We start from the raw sequence: 17,670 nt of genomic DNA, 5'->3' as shown, positions 1-17,670 counted from the left end.
ACCACGTGCAATTATTCAATGTGAAATTAAGCCGCTATGTAATCCACTCCCCCCCCCGACCCCCCCAAAAAGACAATAATAGAACAAACTCCTTAACCATCGCCCTGAGAATGCAATAGGATTGCAAAAAGATCCAGATTACAACTTTTACGTATTGATCTGTTTACAAAACTGCAATTGCACCGTTGCTGCATGTTTGTAACAGGAAACTGGGTCCCCTGTCTTTGCCTTGTAGTCTCAAGGAGGAGAGGAAATAAAAGGAAATTTGATTTCAGGCAGGTGTTTTACCCAGGAACCTCAGAGGGGCCCCTCCTGACAGTGCTACTTCAAAACAGTTTGCAGAGAGTGAGATGGGCTGTCACCAGGAAGTCCCTGCTGATGTTTCACAGAACTTCAGCTTCTCGAGGATTTATTTATTTCAGCATATCTGTTTGTTTGCATATTTCGTATAGCATTTTTTTTTTGTTTTTTTTAGCTTTTTGGTATTAAATAGCCACCCTAAATCAATATCCAAACATCAGTCCTCCCGTTCTTTTCAAGAATCATTGCATATCTTAAGAGCATTTATTTGATGAATTACATAGAATTTTGATCACCACTCAAAATTATTTAACTTCAGCCAGATATTAAAATAAAAACCATGAGGGTGTAATAATCCAGAATTCTGTTCTGCAGGTCTGGTCAGATGGTTCCTCAGAGACTGAAAGGTTTTTGGTTCAGATTTAGTCTTGGTGATTCCTGACTTAGGAAATGAAAGAGGGTGATGTGAAGAAAAAACAAAACAATCTTGCTGAAAATTAGATAAGTGTAGCAAAGCATATGATGCATATAAAAATGTTTTTTGTGACTGAATCTCAACAAGTTGATCAGGCTTCTTGTGGCTTGGATGGGCGAAACTTTCCACTGGTCTTCTTCTTCTGCTCTGTTTCTTCTGCTGCTGCTGAAACACTGTGTTCCTTTAAATCATGGCTAAAATCCCTTTTAGAGATGCCTTTGTTTAATAATACCTGAAAAATAGATAGCAACTTCTTTATTCTGCCTCTGTAATGTGATTTTTGTTTTGATTGTGTTATGATTTTGCTAGCATTTTGAATGGCCGTGTTGCTGAAGTGTGCTATACAAATAAAGTAGACTTGAATTTCTAAATGCAAGACTCTAAGTGCTGTTTCCTGGTAGACGTTGCCATAAGGTGCTGATCAACCAATCAAATATTGATTTGGGTAATGTGACAGATAAATCACATTTGCCACCTGATTCTATTTTTTTCTACCACATTGATTGTACAAGAATTGAGGTCAAGAATGTCAACAAACTATCCTAGGAAATAAAAATCTTCCATTCCTGTAGCTCTATGAACATCCAAGATTTCAAACATGTATACTAATAATTTTTTTTTAAATTTACAAATATATATTTACTGTTTATTATTAAATAAGTAATTATCTAATCATTCAATTTTTAAAAATCTTTTTAGAATTTCTACTTTAGCTAAAATAATACTAATAATTACGTATACTTTGACACAATTAAGAGACATTAAGATGAGACTTTTTGAGAAGGTCATTCACTGAGGTGAGGAAAATTTTGATATTTTGAAGATACTTAAATCCACCCACAGGGCATTTCAAGTGTCTATAAGATTAAGCTGTATGCCTATGAAAGGTCAGCTCTGTGTGTTTGTGTACACGACAAAGACAAAGTTATAACTGGATGTTGCTGATTTCTCAGTCTATAAAATTTATTGACACACCGTATAACTTAAAGTTTGCCCCCATCCCTCAGATCATTTGGCCCTTCTCGGGTTTTTCATGATTGCATTTTGATTTGTTGGCTTGATAAACTGGCTGCTGGTGCCAGCCAAGCTCATTTTAACATTCACAGACTGACTGTGCGCAGTAATTAATCCCCAACACTGTACTTACGAGAATATTAATACCTCTGTAATAGACAGTTAATTCTTACATCAGAGACAGGATATCACACGGATTTCTTCTGTATTGCAGTGACTCATTTCTCCGGCTGCAATATATTGGCTGTCTTGATATTTCCTCACTTAAAATTACACCTGGTGCTTACAATATTCCCAACACGGATAGATCTTAATTATTTCAGTCATTTCCTCTTGAAACACCGTTATCTCTCCACACACCAGTTCGACTTCAGTCAACAGATTAGTTTCCTCCTCCCAGTTTTTTTCTCTTCTCTCATTTCTGTTTTTTTTTTTTCCCCCTAAATCTTTCTCTCTCTTGGTCTTCCTCACCATTTTCACGCATCAAAAGAGGTTGATGGTTTGACAGGATGGGCCCTGGAAACTTGCTGCCTCCCTCCAGACCCTTCCAGTCTCTGCTCCCTCATTGAACTGTTATCTGCCCCATTTCTGGGCTTTTTCCATGGCAACTGCGTGCCAGACTGAGAGTGAGTGAAAAGACTGAAATCTCCAGTGGAAGCAGCATCTTGTCTCCGACAGCTGTCTACTAGAAAGACAAAGGAAGAGGAGAAAAAAGAAAAAAAAACAGAGGAAAGCGAAAGTTTCGGAAAGTTGTACCGCGCTTTTGGTAATAAAACAACAATTTATGTGGATGCAATTCAGAGCAATTTCTGCAGTCTCATTCTTTCAAGCCTTTTGGACAAACTCGGTGCTTGACTCATTGGAATATTTGCGATGTTAAATTTTTGTTGTGGCTTACATACATATAGTGTCTTCAACTTGATCAATTTCTAAGCAATGTCCTCAAACGACAGAAGCTGCAGCTGATGATTGACAGGTCTCAAAGTTTCATCCATGGGGCCCCCTCTGTGGAAGTAACCCACATTTCACTCTATTTTGAGCTTAATGTCAGATATAAGGTCTCCCAAAAAAAACAAAACTTAAAAAAAAAACACACACACACACATAAGGGTCTCCTCTCAACATGTATTAGATACAGACTGGTTCCCAGGAAAGACAACACGTACAATTGATTTCTCCCCCCACTCTCCGAGCATCTCCTCTCCAGGTTCCTCACTTGGATGTAGAGCGACAGGGCGACTTTAAAGTCAGGTTACGCCTGCATCTTCTGTAGGATTACAGAAGAATCCCAGTGGTTTTAAACAGTCACACTCTGCCACTCAAAGCCAGACATTTTCGTTTGGAGCGTTTATTAAAGGAGCTTGGGAGTCTGTGGTGACAAGTCAAGCGTTTTGTAAGAATGGAATAAGGAAAAGGGAGCGGAACTGAACTCGGCAACAAGGGTTTTCCTTTTTAAAACTTTTCACTCTCGGGACATTCATTTCATGTGTCACTCAGTTTAGAGATACAGTCGCGAGCATTACTCTGGGACACAGTGGCCATGAAGACAGAGAAAAGAGCAAGTTGTTTGCGAGCGGAAATAGCCATCATTATAATGTTCCCCATCATCTCTATCCTCATGCAGCATAAACAGAAATCTTAACAGCCCTTTTTAAATTCAGAAACATAGCTTTTGATGGTGTTGCAATAAAACTCATAAACTTGTCGAGAGAATTTATCGGGGAACATTGTTTTCACCAGCAGAAAGAACGTGGTTTGAAAGTGTTTGTCTAAACATAGCAAAAATGTAATCCATTCGTAATGCATATTCACAATATGTTTAAAGTCATATTAAACTCATACTCAACATAGGTCACATTTAAATGAAAATTGTGGAAATAATAATAAAAAAGTGATAATAATTTGATGATTATTCATTCAGAAATTGCTTCCCAGGGGAGAATGAAGGATTTCTTAAAACATGAGTGAAAAAAAATTAAAGCAACATTCCAGGCATGTTCTTAATGAGAATAATATAATGACTTGATATAAAATTTAAAAAAGTTTATTTTTAAATATTAACTCCCCCAAACACCTTTTAAATCATAGACTTCTGCTTCTGGTGGAGAGACACGGCAAATAAATTGTTTGCTTTAGCTAAGATTTTATTGATTTCAACCTCAAAATCTTTGAATTTTTAATAGATGTAGGGAGCAAAGTAAAAAAATAAAAATAAAATAAAAAAAATTAAATTACATCCAAAATTTAGCTTTGTAAGAAACAAGGCACCCTACTGCTGCAGCTGTGTGTGTGTGAAATGTTTCTCTAAACCACTTGGTGTTAGCTTAATTTATTATATATCTGATTAAGTTAGTGTTTCACTAAGGTACTGAGGCATTTTGTTATTGTTTCAGAGTGTAAAGAAATCAGCTACATGGCCGTAGAATAGAGGATTCTGCAGAGCTCTTGCAGAATCCTGCCTCAACTGCAGTAAATGTGAATGTCATCTAAAAATGTAAAAAACTCATCACTCCCAGTTATCCGGCAGCTGTTGGCACCAAAGATGTTATCGGGCTTAAAGCGCAATTATTTATTAGGATGATCTGGAAATCTTGAAAATAGGATTTTGAATATTAATAAGATTGTCTTTATATTAAAACTCCTTTGATGATTTAAAACATTCAAATGTGACCGGAAATCATGTAAGGGGGGAAATACTTTTCCACTGAACTGTAAGGATTCAGGGTATGGAAACAGGTGTAGTTCAGTTTAATTGTCACAACAAACTGGTCCACTTATATCACTTAGGTTTGTTTGTGTGGCGGATTATTTTTGAGCTTTTGAATGAATGGAGATGTCGTCTGCCACGAAAGACCAAAACAAGCAAGTCTCAAGGCAGACAGCTGAACAATAGGCCAGAACTCGCTCTAAAGCTAAAAGAAATGCTGCGAGGAGCAGATTCAGGTTGATCGTCAAGGGAAAACCGTTTCAGGCTCACAAGTTGTTTTCACACAGAGATTTTATACATTTCTCCTGAGAATAATATTGATCAGAGTCGATATGAAGCAGCAAAGCAAGTACCTGTAGCAGAAGGCAGCAAAATAGTTATTGTTCAGCAGAGCTGTCCTACTTGTTCTGTGCAGCTAAACAACAGCAAGCACTTCACATAAAAAAAAATCTGTATCTAAACTTGATGACGCATCCATCCATCCATCCATCCATCCATCCATCCATCCATCCATCCATCCATCCATCCATCCATCCATCCATCCATCCATCCATCCATCCATCCATCCATCCATCCATCCATCCATCCATCCATCCATCCATCCATCCATCTTCTTTACACCCTTGTCCCTTAGTGGGGTCAGGAGGGTTGCTGGTGCCCATCTCCAGCTAACGTTCCGGGCGAGCGGCGGGGTCACCCTGGACAGGTCACCAGTCTGTCGCAGGACAACACAGAGACAGACAGAACAAACAACCATGCGCACACACACACACACACACACACACACACACACACACACACACACACACACACACACACACACACACACACACACACACACACACCTAAGGACAATTTATAGACAGACCAATTAACCTAACAGTCATGTTTTTGGACTGTGGGAGGAAGCCGGAGTACCCGGAGAGAACCCACGCATGCACAGGGAGAACATGCAAACTCCATGCAGAAAGACCCGGGGCAGGGAATCAAACCCAGAACCTTCTTGCTGCAAGACAACAGCTCTACCAACTGCGCCACTGTACAGCCCACTTGATGAAACAAATTAAGCAAAATCCTTTTAACTGTGGGTGTAATCAGAAGATAAAAACAATCCACTCAGAAGATGTCAGTGTAGTGTCATCCCAAAGGTATAAATAAACATTTTTTTAAAGAAGCTGTTTTGTCTGCCGTGGCATTGTTAGTTTGATAAATATCTTGTGATTATTTGCTTTCACAAGTTTAATTTTTACAGCTTATCAGGTGGATAATAAAATCCTGGCTGACAGCATTTGGTACCCGAGAAGAAAGAGCAGCTTCACAACGACGTCTTCTTCTGTCCATAATTCTGAAACTCTTGCAAACTGCCTCCTTTGTCAGCTTTATTGTGTTTATCTATTCTCTCTGTCAGTCCCATCAGTGAAATGGCTGGTGTGAGTATAGATCCACTTCATTACAATCCATCACTTATGACAAGTATACACAGTAATCTATTTTAAACAGCAGGGAAGGATGCTGATGATGCATGGCAGAAGAGGCTGCAGAGTATAATGGGCGCGCATATTGATAATCAATGTTTTTTTTCTTATTATTGTTATTTTAAGCACAAAAATAATGTTTCTTTGAGATTCTATTTGTTGGGATCTTAGGAAAAAAAAAATCAAAAAGTGATGAAATGTCTCGGCTCTATTTAGAGTAAATGTTAAACAGCATAAATTGAAGCCTCATAGCCGAGACACAGTCAATAAAGTATTTCTAGCTGACATTAATCCTGTTAGAGCTTTCCCTTTTTTTTACTAAAGCAAACAAAAATCATCTTGTATATAGATCTGTCAGGTCAAAGTAAAAGCAAGATAGTAATAACAGAGGTAAAATAAAATTAGACTGCAAACGCATCAGCATAAAGAGCAAGATGATGGACGGGGAGGAATGGTGAACGTATGAACTTGTCCCGTTGGTGTGTCGCAATTATTATTTTGCAATCAATCATAGAAGTGACAATATTTTCCTCCTTGTTGACTTCCTTGCTTGCTCGAATTTTCCTTGAATCATTAATAAGTGGCAAATACGACCATGAAAGCTTGAAGGCAGTCCCACTGCACTGTGTGAAGGTCCTTTCAAAACTCCTTATGCACAATGTATATATTTTGAAATAATATTGTGAATAAAAATTCATTTGTACTTGTTAAGCAGTCAGCATCTAAATTCATTTGTGTTTCAGTCCCCTCCGCTGCTGCTGCTTTCTAACCAGTTTGTTTTTTGTTTTTTTTTTGTTTTCTTGCACCTTTCCTCCCTGTAGCCAATCATCTCGCTCATCTCTGCTCTCAGGGGCAATAAGCCTCTGAATTCCAGGCCATTCTGTGGAGATATCCGTGAGCTTTCTTCCTTCTCCCAGCATAATTTCAAGGCGCCTGCAGGTTTGAAGAGGCTGCCAGGTGCTTCTTGCTCAACCATATGTGCCACTTTGTTGAGGAGGATATCTGGAGCTGCCTCTGAGAAAAAAGTCTTCCGAAGACAAAGTTGGCTGACGTGTGGCGAGAAATGCAGCTCACCAAAAACTGAAACCCCTTTTTCCTGATTTCTTTTTCCACGCGCCCTGAGAGGAGTTCAGAAATGGGAATGGCAGAGAGCTCTTCATTCGGTCCCCACGGGCTCAGAAAAACAGAACTTGTCTGAGCGAGCCAGTTGGCTCGGTGTGGCGCAGTGACCACATCGCCATCCTCGCCTCAGAGCCTGTCAGTCAGTCACAGTCTGCTGGGCTGCAGCTCCAGTGGTCAGGCAGGAGTTCACTCCATTCTGGTGACTCTCTCTCACTGTTTTTCTGACAGCCAAAATTAATCTTTTGAAGTCTGAATCCAGTCTTTCCTTCTTTCTCTGTTTCTGATCAGTCTGTACCAAGCTTGTCACATTTGTAGTTTAGTGTTTTGCCTCCAGGTGAGGCCTGGAAACCTGCTGATAGTTCTTCTTGGAGTAATATTTAGAACTGGGGTCAGCAAGTTCACTATTTAAAGAGCCATTTTTGTCTTGGTCTTGCAAAAATAAAATTGTGGCAGTTGGAAAGACAGAGAGCTTATCTTTAAAAAATAACCTATAGACCTTTTTCTACTTCAGTTAAAGTAATCACAATTTTCATTTAGTGAAATATTTGTAAGTCCTTGATTTCCAAAGTTTGTAGAAAATAAAAATGTTGGGGAAAAGCATGTAGTTGCAAACATCAAGAAAATTATAAAAAAATAAATAAATAAAAAAACTAAACTCAAAAATTATTTTAACACTTTATTTGAAGGAGGGTGAATAAGACTGTCATGACACTTTCATAAACATGACATAACATCTGTCATGAACGTGAATAAGCCTTCATAAATATTTATGACTGTTGTCATAAAGCATCATTTGGTAAATTATGACACTTTTAATACAAAGTTGACATTATTCAAAATGTCTTTGTTATGACAACTTGACATTAACCAAGAAATCATTACTGTTTAAACTTTACCTTTAATAAAATAGTTACCTAATTTTTAAAGTGCAATCAGTAATACTGTTATAATAAATTTATATCAGAAATGATTTCTTGGTCACCCCCTTCAAATAAACTGTTACCAATATGTCTTGAGTGAATGTTGTCATCCTGTTGTGTAAATTCCAAAATAAATTTTAAAAAAAGTTAAATTTTCGTTATTCTGTTCTTTATCTTTAGCTGCACTTCCATTGACCATATAATTGCACATTTTGAAAAATATATTCACTGAATGGAAACGGCAACTTCAGAAATAAAAAACAAGGGAAAAAAATGTTTTGTTTTAATTGTGTTTCTTACTTAATGGAAACACTGCAATTGTGAAAACGTTGTTCTTTTTTTGACAATAGTGGAATATTGACGTCTTGACCACATTTGTAATAAAAACGCAGCTACTGATGACCAAAGTTTTGCTGGACATGGCTCCAGAGCCGCAGGTCTAAAACAGGTCGCTTGTAATTTACATCTTGATAGTCCTCAAAACAAAACAAAAAAAACCTGCACATCCCTTTTTATTTTTTTAATCCTTTTCCCACAGGTCAGTGCAGCCTAGTGGTGCCCTGTAGTCACGAGGGCTGCAGAATATATTGTGACAGACGTTAAATGTGAGGAAGAGCTGCTCTCATCACCCATCACCTCTGTGAGATGAAAGGCCCTGAAAGCAGCCAGCCACCCTGCTGGACACAGCTCAGCTGTTGGAGGAAGTGTTTGACAGGAGTGGCAGGTACTTGACCTTCTCCCTCTCCGTTTCTAACTCTCACTTTCTCTCCTTTTTCTCTCTCTTGTCTCACACTCTCTCGTTCAGTGTCACTGCTTCGCCACTGGCGGACCACTCTCGCCCCTTAACCTCTCGGGTGTTGTCAGAGAGCTAACCGTCCTGCCGCCCCCCCTCCACCTCACCTTTCTGGCTTCTCTTGAGCGATTAATTCCAGCTTGTACAGTTTGATCTTGCCTGATCTGTTGCGTTTTTGCTGAGGGAAAATTCCAAGTTTCATAAAAATTTGCTGGTTAGATGTCAGAGATCATGCGGGAGAGAAATTCTTATTAGCGGATGGGTTAGATAAAATCTGGAGGGCTCAACTTTTATATGTCTCTGATGTGGAGTTACATGAAGACGATGGGATTACAATAACACCCGTCGACTAAATCAGGGGAGGCTTGAATTGGTAAATATGGCAGCTTACCTACTGTATTCCTAGCCTAGATTTGCATGTCTGGCTGGGGAATAGTTGAATTTTTAACAGTCTTGATGCACATTTTCATTTCTCTAAGCAGACAGTGTGCCATGTATTCGTCTCTCCCAACAATGGCAAAATGTCAGCATACTTTCAGGCAGCGCTAAATTAAACATTCATTCCCTCTGAGTATCCAGCTATAGAGCTGTTCTTGCTATCTCCTCCCACTCTATTTTTCTATTTTCATTTTAAATAGTTTGTTAAAGTATGGAACAAGAGTGTTGCTGTCTTTCTGGAGCAGATGATCAACTTATGCCATTTAAACCATTTTAATATCACAGCAAATACCAATCGGCTGCCAGTCTCTCTTGGTCTCATCATGGTCACTTTGCAGAGATCCCACGTGAAATGGCCAAGAAAGTTAAAGGCAAGTCTTGAGATGGGGAATGGGATATTTTATTAATAGGACCTATTAATATTCTATCGCAGTGGGACAATGGGGTGTTTCTTTCTGCAGAAGCATAATGAATAACTAAGCGCCTCCGTGGTACCTGATTCGTCAGCATGAATATTCAGCCGGTGCTGGCGTATGATGGGAGTGCTGAGAGACCTCCTCTCCACTCAGCTGTGGATCACACCCAAGCATTTTGTCTCACTCCTCCTTTTATTCCCTTTTTATTCGTCTTCATTTCTTGCGACCGAGATCAGTTGGAGCACCTTGGGACCGATGTCTATAGATCTGAAGCTCGGCTCTCAATAACACCTCTCCGCAGAGGCTGGATTGATTGATTACACCGCTGCGGTTGTGTGTGGGTTTTTTAATTGATCGATTAATTGCAAGGCTGGAGCTGGGATGTGATTGATTATGAGTAGTCAGCAGCGGGTCAGAGTTGGGCTGACAAAAGCCCCCAGGGTGAGAGGTTAGCTCCTGCGGCTCCAGTAGTATGTTTGTGTACTTATCTGATGAATCCCACGTTATGCTTTATTTGATGCTTGGAATAGCCGCACTTTGTCCTTGCCTTGCTCACATCTCCAGAGCCATTTTCCCCACCTTGCTTCTCCAAACAGGGGCCTGTCACATTAGCCTCATGTGCCGTTGCCTCGAGCTCCGTCTGTCCTGTTCTTGCCACGGAAAGCATTCAATAATGTCTAATCTGTTCCATATAGCAGGTATAATTAAGATTTCCTTGAAAATCTGGATTACGTATCTCTGTAAGAGATGAAAAAAATCTCACGTGTAGAGAGTAAAGAGGAAAAGAAAAAACACTTGATTGTGATGAGAAAAAGTATAAAAATGTCAGCTAACGTCTGATATTAAATTCAAATAAAAGTGACTAACAAGGATAATAAACAACTGAAAGGTGATAGATGTAAGAGACAATCTAGTGTCATCAAGAAAGGTCAAACTGCTAAAACATTTAGTAAAAATATGGATCAAAACATATTTTCAACTGAAAGCAACATGCGAGATTGAGGAAAAAAATAATAGCAATAATAACAACTGATCTTGATATTACTTTGACATTAAATCATGGCTTTAAAAGCTCATTTAAAGCCATAATTTTGAACAATATTTTTGTGACATTTCCCTAAAAGTAAAAACCTTCATTAGGGAGACAGATGAATCAGCAATAAAAGCAAGATCAGAAAAAATAAGTTGTAAAAGTAGCCTGTAGGAACAATTATCAGTAAAATTAATTAAGAAATGCTGAAATCATTAAATACTCTAGAGTAAGAAAGGATCAAACATGATGTTACTGTGGTCTTGCTGTGAAGATTAAAAAAAAAATTAATTCAGAGTTTTCTTTGTTTTGAATTGTTTAAAACACATGATGAGAGTCTAAATAGCTTAAGGCTCTATTAAGTGTGAGAATGCTTATCATTTAAATATTTGATAATCAGTATAAAACTAAATTAAGAAAGTATGTTGCTCTTGTAGTGGCTATTCACAACAATTACTGCCATGTTGTGGAAATCCCAATTCAGACATAAGGAAGGAGAAATCAGAAAGGAACAACAAAAGGCTTCAAAACATATATAATTAACAAAACAAAAAAAGATAAGAGGAATGAATGAAGAAGGGAGCATATATTGGGGTAGTGGTTAGAAAAACAATTAACTGGTGAGTCTAATTGATTAGGCAGTAGCTGCAGGGGGAACTTCCATAACACAGGGATGACTACGACAATAAAACTGAACACGAGTAAGTAAACACAACTATTTACTTTAGTGTAAAATAAAAAATAAAAAAAAACATAAGATAGCTCAAATGCATTGTTTTGTGACAAAATATTTGTTTTAACAACAAAGTTTTCCTCAATCCTGAATGGGATTACATTGTAAGCTCTGTTATTACGAAATAATGCTGCTTAAAAAAAATGCACATCATTTTGGAATTAATTTTCTCTGACAGGTCCTAAAGGTTCACAGTTCCTCGTCTAAAATTTCCCAATATTACAGATTTCTTCTTTCAGGACAACCCAGGGAGAGACGTATGAGTGGGCTGCATCTCACAGCCATCTGCCTGCCACATAATCCCCAATGTGCTTAGTGATATTGAAGGGGGCACCACCGTATGTCAAATATTTAGCAGCGGAAAAGACAGAAGACAAACAAAGTCAAAGATTATGTAACATAATAAACATGTCCTTTATTTAGTAGGTATCCTTTGAGTCGACCCTTCGTCAAACAGAACAGTAATAAAATGTCTTCCATCTGTGACACTTCCTAAGTATGGATTCCTGCTGGTCCAGCAGATGCGCAGACTGATGCTCGAGAACAGCATGGAGCTAGGAATCAGGGCACATGGTTAAATATTCCTCTGTTAGAACTGAAGTTAAATTCCCTGAGCATGTCACTTTAAATCCCAAATACTTCTGAGTTGGATTAGATGCACTTTGTTAAAGATCAAAAGAAACAACTAGTGCGAAAATATTAGGTCGACCTTCTTGCTTTCTAGATAAAAATGGCCAAAACCCCTGAAGTATTTTTAACTTATCATATTTAATAAAATTATGTTGTCTTGCAGCAAGAAGGTTCTGGGTTCGATTCCCGGCCCCGGTCTTTCTGCATGGAGTTTGCATGTTCTCCCTGTGCATGCGTGGGTTTTCTCCGGGTACTCCGGCTTCCTCCAACGGTCCAAAAACATGACTGTTAGGTTAATTGGCCTCTCCAAATTGCCCCTGGGTGTGAGTGTGTGGGTGCATGGTTGTTTGTCCTGTATGTCTCTGTGTTGCCCTGCGACAGACTGGTGACCTGTCCAGGGTGACCCCGCCTCTCGCCCGGAACGTTAGCTGGAGATGGGCACCAGCAACCCTCCTGACCCCACTAAGGGACAAAGGTGCAAGAAAATGGATGGATGGATGGATGGATGGATGGATGGATGGATGGATGGATGGATGGATGGATGGATGGATGGATGGATGGATGGATGGATGGATGGATGGATGGATGGATGGATGGATGGATGCAACCAGTCATATTAAATGTGGACAGCCATACTATACAATAATTTGCAGTGAAAAGAGATATATACGAGCAAAGACATCTATTAATGGACATTTATTACATTTCTTAGTTTTAGTAGGTGGGTGGAGAGAAGAAACGGCAGAGAACCATGTGACAATGTGTGGACATTAACTTTCTCACAGTGTGCCAACATTCACAGTCAGTGGCTGTGTGAGAAAATAAGCTGTTCTCACCTTTAAACTAACCCATCTCTCACAGCTGGCTGCTCTCCATACATTGGAAGTAAGTGAGAGAACTAATTGCCTGATCACATAGCTGATGACAGATCTGACCCACCCTTGGACCCCTCTGGATGCAATTTGCACTTGTCACAAAGTGAACTGTGGGTTTCACTGACAACGTGTGGACTTTCTTCAAATCTGTACGCAGTCAGTCTTGAACTGCAACTCAACAAATATCGCCAGCATTTATTTTATGTCAGTAATTCCATTCAAAAAGTGAAACTCGTATATTATTTTTGTCCATTACGTCCAGACTGATATGTTTCAAAATTCTTTCTTTTAATGTTGATTATTATAACTGATGACTAATGAAAACCCAAAATTTTGTATCTCTGAAAAGAGCATGAAAAGTATGAGTACTCAGTACATAGTAGAGGCTCCTTTTGCCTGTGTTATTGCAGCAATGTAGTGACATGGAGTCGATCAGTCAGTGGCACTGCTCATGTGCTATGAGAGCCTAGGTTGCTCTGATTGTGACCTTCAGCTCTTGTGAATTGTTGGGTCTGGCGTATCGCACCTCCCGCTTCACAATGTCCCCCAGATTTTCAATGGGGTTAGGATCAGCCAAGTTTGCTGGCCAATTAAGAACAGGGGCAATGTATTTATATGTATTTACTTTGGCAATGTATACAGGTACCAAGACCTGTTGGAAAATTAAATCTGCCTCTCCATAAAGTTGATCAGCAGCAGGAAGCATGAAATGCTCTAAAACTTCCTGGTAGATGGCTACGTTGACCTTGGACCTCAGAAAACACAGTTGACCTAACCAGCAGAAGACATGGCATCCCAAACCGTCATTGACTGTGGAAACTTTAGACTGAACCTCAAGCAACGTGGATTATATGCCTCTCCTCTCTTCCTTTTCCTGACTTTGTTTGGGACCTTAATTTCCAAAGGAAATGCAGAATATACTTTTGTCAAGGAGCATAACTTTGGACCACTCAGCATTTTAAACTGTACTAGAGCTTAAGTTGTATAACTTAATATAAATATGTATTATATATACATATATTATATATTTATATGTATAATTTTTTTAGGCAATATTTTTTACACTTTAATTACTCTTCTGGAAAATGTTTCTGTGAACAAAACTCCCTTATTCAATAATTTGAGGCTATCACTTGTTTGCAAGACACTGTCATATAAATTGTGTATTTTCAATCTTGTTGCACCTTTGGCAGACTTTAATCAAGCTAAAATAACTAAGTGACCACTTCCTGTGTGATATTATTTATTATCAGAACACAAAAATCACAGTTCAGTAAAAACAAAATGACATATGGTATCTTTTTCACTTCGGTCAGCGGTAAAAGAATCCTTCCTAGGTTCTGAACTTAATTAGATTCTATTATGCTCTAAAACTTAAATGTTTTAGGATGTAATAACCTTATAACCCCTTCACATAACTAATGCTAATTCAAGAAATGTCCAGCTTCTCATTTGAATTTATTAAGTTACGTAAACTCAAGCCTTTAAATCCTCAGCAGGACGTCCTCTTTCTGTACAGTGTTATTGTTTGAGGATCTTCCTTCATTAACCTGCTCCGATCAGGATTAAAACTTGAAAGATTGGGCGTAATTTTTCCTATAATTTATTTCTACTGAGTTCAGATGGATTGAGCATGCGAAGCAGATTTGGCCTGCAGCCCACTGGTTGACAGTAACTATTTCTTAACCTTCATTTCATTGAGACTTAAGACACTTAAGTAGCACTTTTAAGCAACTTTGTTGTTTTACTAGCTTTTTTGCCATGTTATTATTTAGATAATATTGCATTGTTTTTAACCTGTTGGCTCTTCCTTGTCCAATTCCTCTTCAAACAAACCTAAGTTACATTTTCACCTCTTCATGCTTGATTATTACATAAGTTATTTTATGTTTGTAGCAACAGAAGGAGTTGTGCTTGTGTGCTAGTTACGCATTAAAAGTATTTATTTTGTTTTAAACAATTACTTTCTATATCTCTTCAATTCCAAGCCTTTCCTGAGACAATTAAGTCCAATGAGAGTAAAATCTTCTGTTTTTCATGTACTCTTTTGCACTAGAAAACGGCTAGGTGCGCAATACTTGGTTGTGAACAGCCTGCAGGTTTGCTGTGAGACCAAGCTAATGTAGAAACGAGTGAATTTTACCTCCTACTTCCATTAGAGACAGAAAGTAGCGGATTACCGCCAGGGGCAAGGCTAATGACTGTCATGGCCACAGAAAGCCGATTTACAGAAACCGTGGCAGGGAGGCGTGACGCCAAAATCTCCCTCTAAGTCCCAGTTGTGGGAGGCCTTAATAAAGGAAACACTCTGCCCTGTCTACCGTCGTCTGTGAAAAGTTGTAGAAATCAAAGTTAGGATATGTAATATATGCTTCCCCCATGGTTTCTAAGCAGAGAGCAAGGAAATAAAAGCACACGAGAGATAATTCTGAATAGAAAGAAAACAACTGATTGTATTTCCCAACAGATCAATAAACTTGATTCACAACTCTCCTCTGTAGTCACAAATGTATAATTTCTTCCCGTGTTTAAAGTGGGAACACGCAGAGAGATAAATACTCTCAGCATCATTACTCACCCTTAAGCCATAAATCACTAAATATTTTTGGAAAACAGTTTGGTGAGATAAAAAAAGAATGATGCATTGTTACCACAGTAAGAATACAGCTGTGAGATGCATGAGGCAGATGTGATGCATTACAAAAAAAATAAAAAATAATTAAAAATTAAAAATCAACATGTAACTCCTACACTCAAAATTAAGGCACATGTAATAAAGATGCATCATGCTTTTGTTTTTAGGTGGAAAAATAAAGAGCAATGCGACATTTACCACTGTGTGATAGCTTACAACACCGGTGACATTTAGGATATCTGCTCTGAAGAATTTCTTAGCCTTTACTTCCATCGGTCTTTTCTCCTTCCTCCATCTCTGCTCTGCGTTGTCCTCCTCCAGCTCTCCTCTGTCGAAATAACATGGAGGTGCACAAAGACACACATGCCTGGGAATTGATTTGACTGGTTCAGAACTTACAGGGGGCAAAGGAGAGCACTCATGGAGAAGTTTGTACAATTGATTTCTGGAGGGCTTGAGTTTCAGGCCCCCTTTTCGCTCACCAACTCACAGCCTCACATATACGCTCTTTTAGTCTCTTTCCTTCTGCCTGTGTGTTTCCTGGGGCTTTAGATATGTACTTTCAGGATAACAGTGGAGATAAGGTTATACTGAGTCTGTGGTGTCTCAGCTGTGAAGTTTTAAAGGAGTAAAAAGCAACAAAACCCCCTCAAACTCCTATGGAAGATGTTGTAGTTGAGTTAACTAAAAGACTTAACGCAATGTGTGTGTTCATTTGAAGATCAGAGATTTTGCCTGGAAAACTCAGCAGTCCAAGAGTTTCTAAATGAATGTCCCTGTTTACCCCAGTCTAAAGTGTACCAGTTAATCACAATTTAAAGTATCACCATGCTTGCATCAAAAGTAGATTGTCAGCAAATAACCAGCATGTATTGACCTCATAGAGAATGCATAAGGCTGTTTCTTTAAGGCCATCTCATTTACTGTTTTGATACTTTATCATGATGTCACTATTCCAACAGACAGTAAAATGGAAAATGGACTGTGCTTTAAAATGACTGTAAATAATTACCCCAACCTACAAAGCCCCTTAGAAAGTTAATGGTTATGGTGGATTTCCTCTCCAACAATGGCCCAGTTCCAAAATTGATAATAATAATAATAATAATAATAATAATAATAATAATAATAATAATAATAATAATAATAAAAGGTAAAAAAAAAGTATTGCTCTTAGAACTCAGAATTTCACAGATATTTGAAGGTATTCAAAAGCACTTTAGAGCTTTTTTTTTCAGATAATGGGAGGAAAGGGTCCCATCTTATTTGTATGAGCCGGAATATAACTGATGAACCAGCCCATGACAGATACTAACATAGATGCTGAGTGGAAGTGACAAAGATAATGATTATCTTAGAGGCACCAATTTATTTTATTCCTAAGCAAAGTATTTTTAATGGATTTCCATTCATGTTTTCCCTAAATATCATATTCTGCTGCTACAAACTTTATAAACAGAACACAGGAATTCATTTAGTGAGTTGTATGTAACTTAACTTGATGAAGCGCTAGAAATGTTAGCTTGTTCCGTCCTGCGGAACCTTTATTTGGGGGGCGTTGCGTAGACGCCTCATGGAGCGCTGAGTCGCACGTAAAGGCGTCCGCCATCTAATATGTGGCAGCAGGGCGATCGGAGCTCCTTAAGTCCTGTGCTATGTGGACTTGTTTCAGCCGTTTTACGAAACAATCTGGAATCATTAGGATTACCTTCCCCAGGTAAGAATGAAAGATCAGAATTACTTTACTTTGCAGCCAGAAATTTGCTTCTAAACAACTGAAAAATATTTACCATGTAGCTAAATTGGCCCGAAATAACCGCTGATTGTTAGCATAGCAGCTAACTGTTTTCTAATGAGAGAGAGCTGATGAGAAACCGCTGTTAGAGGAGAAGTTCATTTAAAACCAGAGGATTTAGTGAGGAAGGATCAGTCAGGATCAGAGCTGGAGCTGCTGTTCTTCAGTCTCTGTTTCCAGCTCGGCTTCACCATTTAGCTATAAAGATGCTACGAGTCAGAGCCCAAAATGCTGAAAATGTCTTTTTCTGAATGTGAAAGAAACATACGAAACATAGATCGTATGTATTTTCTATTACACTTTTGGATAATT

General features: G+C 38.5%; 1 long non-coding RNA gene across 2 annotated transcripts in view; it reads left to right on the top strand.

Moving 5' to 3' along the window:
* Positions 1 to 17,670, top strand: part of LOC145552594 (uncharacterized) — a 31,944-nt gene that overhangs the window by 5,677 nt on the left and 8,597 nt on the right. For both annotated transcript variants that reach the window (XR_014088693.1, XR_014088694.1), the window contains exon 2: positions 8,552 to 8,737. This is a non-coding gene — a long non-coding RNA (uncharacterized LOC145552594). The remainder of the gene's footprint in view (positions 1 to 8,551; positions 8,738 to 17,670) is intronic.

Source organism: Poecilia reticulata, chromosome 8 (genome assembly GCF_904066995.2).
Source record: "Poecilia reticulata chromosome 8, P_reticulata-male-v2, whole genome shotgun sequence".
Taxonomy (NCBI): domain Eukaryota; kingdom Metazoa; phylum Chordata; class Actinopteri; order Cyprinodontiformes; family Poeciliidae; genus Poecilia; species Poecilia reticulata.
The sequence above is the reverse complement of the archived record's forward strand: the minus strand, read 5'-3'. Positions and strand labels throughout refer to the sequence as shown.